Here is a 4,694-nt window from a genome sequence, read left to right on the forward strand (position 1 = left end):
CAAGTAGCAGGCTTGGCATACACACACACACACACACACACACACACACACACACACACACACCATCCTTCCCTCCTAGCCCACTGGACAGACCTCAACAACAGATTAAGGAGAAGTGTTAAAGATGGGTTCTACACGACTGCTGTTGCAGTTGTTTAGGCAATTAACGACCCTGCTGATAAGACTGAATTGATGCTGTTTCTTTGTTGCCGATACTGTGTACTGAGCTTTGAGTATCTGCCAATTTTTTTAAACAGCTGTATACAAGCTCTGTGGATGTGCTACGCTTGGCCTCATTCGTGTCCATCTATAAATAGTAAGCACCGTGCTTGAGCAGGGAAACGTTAACTTATTGATGAACTCATTTTGTGCCGAGGGTGAATATAAAGTCACCCGAATTGTCAACGTTCTAGAGCCCCACGGTCGACTTTATCCGGAAAGACTTAAACCTGGCAAAACTGATCTCATACGACGCCTTTAGTGGAATCTTGAAGGACCTTGAGTGGGAAAGTACTAGAGAGTGTCTCTGTACTTAACGCAGCCACCTATGCATTCCTGATACTGCCTAATGTTCATTGTTTTATGACTGTATGTCTGAAACCTAAATGTATCTGTCTTTATATGCTGCCCTCTTGGCCAGGTCTCTCTTGGGAAAAGAGATTTTAAATCTCAATGACTATTCACCTGGTGAAATAAAGGTCTAATAAAAAAATACAAATTCACCAAAAATGCATCCATGATGATGCGTCATGTTGTAGCCAATCAATCAAAGTACTGTTGCAATGTGATGTAAATACCACATAAAACACTTGGCGCTGGTAATGAGTGTTCCAGAATGATTTGGCAGTTCATGAAAGTTAAAGAGCCCATTTCATAACTTTGCCTCAGAAAATAAATGAAAAAACGAGTGGTTTTACTGGTGTCTGTCTCAAGTGTGAAGTAATTCCAGACCACAAACATGGTTGTTACTCTTGTCAACCGCAACCGCCTCCACCCCAGCTGCACGGCCGTCAGTCAGACGGCGACATTACAACACGTGTTTGGGGTTTCTGGCGTCTGATTGGTAAATAGTATTCCCTGTCTACGCATCCTGATCCAGCATTTTAGGTCAATAATGATATCGGTGCTCAGTTTTTGGATATCGCTATTCTCTTTCATTATTTCTATCATCCCCGCCCCCCCCTCCCCCTTCCTTCCACTCCCATTCCCTCCTCTCCTCCTCCTCCTCCCTCCCTCTCTCTCTCTCCTCTACAAGAACATTTCCATGTTTGGTTGTGTATCACCTTTACTGGATTGCTGTGTTGGCGTCATTCGTCTACGAAACTCCCCCCCTCTCTATTTCGTCCACGTAAGACAGAGTTCTAATGCTCCCTGCCACAGTGGACTGTGTGTGTATGTGTGTGTGTGCGTGTGTGTGTGTGTGTGACGTGGCTGGGTGCTGGCCAGAGATTGGGGGTGTTGATGAATCGTCGTTCAGAAGGCAATCCCTCCCTCTTTAGTATGCAGCCTCGTCCGCTTACCGCTTACACCCTCGCCGCTGATATTAAAAGGCTGCTGGCTCACATTAAGGGCAGTACCTCACACACACACACACACACACACACACACACACACACACACACACTCAAAGGCATGTGCGTACATGCACACACACACACACACACACGCACACGCACACTCACACACACTCACACACACACACACACACACACACACACACACACACACATACACAAATACAGACACACACACACACACACATACACAAATACAGACACACACACACACACACACACTCACTGTCAGCTCTGGGTGCAGATTAGGTCCGTGGGAAACATCACTCACCTCAGCTGAATGTGCAGTTCAGACACAGAAATGGAAAAAGACAAAAGTCTGGAACAGAATATTAACCAGCTGAGATGGTGCTATACCTCCTCCAGTCCCACTGTCTCTCAACGTTACATTTGACTACCAGGGGAGGAGGGAGGGAGGAGGGAGGAGGGAGGGAGGAGGGAGGGAGGGAGGGAGAAGTCAAGCGCTGTCTGTCATTTTTACCTCAGGAACTCATCTCCTGTAATCGTGTGTTAGCACTAGCGTTAGCATCTGTGCTAGCATGGTGCTGGGCGTTAAGGAGGGCGAGCCTAAGTCTGAGGTTACAATCACACACACACACACACACACACACACACACACACACACAAAGACACACACACATACACGCACACACACAGACACACACACACACACACACAAAGACACATACACACACACACAAAGACACACACACACACAAAGACACACACAAAGACACACACATACACACACACAAAGACACACACACACACACACACACACACACACACAAGCACAGCCTCGCAATAAAAGGAGAGTGCAGCAGTATGGTGGACAATTACTTCCTCTCCTCTTGCTCCCATTTGTGAATTCTTGTCTTTTATTGAGGCTGGGTGGAGGGTGCTGCTGATTAAAACGCCTGCTTCCTGCCTCCTGCTACAGATTGAGGAACAGGACTGAGATATCTCCCCTCACTCCCATCCCTTTAACAGCCGCACATATCGAAAAAGCACATTCAAATGAGATCAGGTATTTGGGGACGTTTAATTTTGCTACGGGTTGTCACTCACCCTTCTCTGTATCTGGAATACACTTATCTGTGGACAGGAGCGTCTGTGCTTACGTGCCTAGAACGTAAGGCTGCAATGTATTTTAATGAGAGGTGTATAGTGGAGTAATATCCATGTTATTGCTACGCGGGGTGTTTAGGAGGTGGTAATTTATGGATTATGTCGCGTCTATTCCCAGGATTAGCATGGGAGGTTTGTTGATTGTGTCGAGGGAGGCTGACGGAGTCCGGAATGAGAGGGCGGGGGGGCGGTATGGAGTATGTGTTTACCACGGGCCCGGCGGTCTGGTTTCTGCTCCGCCAGCCTCCAACTGGAGGGTACGGAATAGCGTAGTGTTTCCTCAAAAGGGACGCGTACTGTCAAATACTGTTCTAGTTAATCCTCCATGATTAGAGCTTCCATTACCACCGTCCTCTCCGAGGCTACGTTGATTGGTAGCGTCTCAAGCTTCTGCAGGCTTTCCTACCAGGGGGGAGGGGGGGAGATAGAAGTGAACTGTTATGAATTTCCAGCTGTACCTTATTCTCCCTGACATGTTCAAGCGGTGCCTTATTTAGCCTGTCAGATTTTCCAAATAAACGCGATCTCTGGGTTTATGGAAAAATTGATAAAAATGAGATTGTAAGGTATTGATCTGGGTTAGGGGGTGGTGGTGGGGATGGGGATGGGGGTGGGAGTGGGGAGAGGGGAGAGGGGGGGGGGGGGGGAGGGTACGTGTGTGTGTGTGTGTGTGTGTGTGTGTGCGTGCGTGCGTGCGTGCGTGCGTGCGTGCGTGCGTGCGTGCGTGTGTGTGTGTGTGTGTGTGCACGTGCGCATGTGTGTGTGTGTGTGTGTGTGCGCATGCGTGCGTGTGTGCGTGTGTGTGTGTGTGTGTGTGTGCACGTGCGCATGTGTGTGTGTGTGTGTGTGTGTGCGCATGCGTGCGTGTGTGCGTGTGTGTGTGTGTGTGTGTGTGTGTGTGAGGGGGGTGGGGGTAAGAGCTCTCATCTGTGTAAGGGGAGAAATGAGGCAGTAATTCAGGGCTATTGAACCTGCTGCCACTGGCTGCATCGATCCTCCAACAGCGCTTATGAGATCACACCTGAGCACTGGAGACGGAGGGGGAGGAGAGGGAGGGGGAGGGGGAGGGGGGAGGGAGGGGGAGGGGGAGGAGAGGGAGGGGAGAGGGGGAAGAGAGGGAGGGAGAGGGAGGGAGAGGGAGGGGGAGGGGATAGAGGGAAGAGAGAGAGGGGGAGGGGGAGAGAGGGAGGGAGATGGAGATGGAGGGGTAGGGAGACAAAGTGTTGGGGGGAGGGCATTAGAGAGTTCGAGAGCATGCATGCTACAGAAAGCAACGTGTGTCTGTCCTCTCATATGACCAGCTCCTTACAGAGCCTCTCCTAAGAGCCTGTTAACCTGTTCAACACCAGGGCCTCACCACCAACGACCTCACCACCAACGACCTCACCACCAACCTACTGTAGACAGGCCTCCCCCTCCTCCTCCTTCTCCTTCTCCTATTCCTCAACACCTCATATTCCGTGGATAAGAATCCCCCCCCACCCCCCCTCCCCCTTGTCCGAACTCTCACCCACCCCCACCCCCACCGCCCCATTTTTATATGAACCCCCCTCCTCCTCCCCCTCTTCACCCCCCCCCTCCACGCTCCCCCTGCGGCCCTGTGTGTGGGGGGTTATTATAGTGAAATATGAAGCGCCGTGGATCCTGGCTTCATGAAATTTCCATGAGCATTGATCTGACCTGATGTGAAACGGCTGATTGCTAGGTGAATCCCTCCAGTGTAGGGTTGTTGCTCATCTCTTCATTTATTTATTTATGGCACTTTACGTTTTACTGGTTTTGATTTGCTCTGCTGAAGACTGACCGCTGCAGGATTATAAATATGCCTGGGTTGAACCGCCGTTCGTTGTCGTCGTAGTAACGACACCGTTATGTCCCCCCTGCCAAAAGAGGGATGTCTTTCATATATATATATATATATATATATATATATATATATATATATATATATATATATATATATACGTATATATATAAATAAATAAAAAATAC

At 49.1% G+C, this 4,694-nt stretch overlaps 1 protein-coding gene across 4 annotated transcripts in view; it reads left to right on the top strand.

Moving 5' to 3' along the window:
* The window catches only part of ebf1a (EBF transcription factor 1a), a gene marked incomplete at both ends in the record, with an annotated part of 71,970 nt that overhangs the window by 54,816 nt on the left and 12,460 nt on the right, over nucleotides 1-4,694 (top strand). The gene's annotated exons all lie outside the window — the stretch shown is intronic.

This window comes from Nansenia antarctica (assembly GCF_963989245.1).
Source record: "Nansenia antarctica genome assembly, chromosome: 3".
NCBI classification, from domain to species: Eukaryota; Metazoa; Chordata; class Actinopteri; order Argentiniformes; family Microstomatidae; genus Nansenia; species Nansenia antarctica.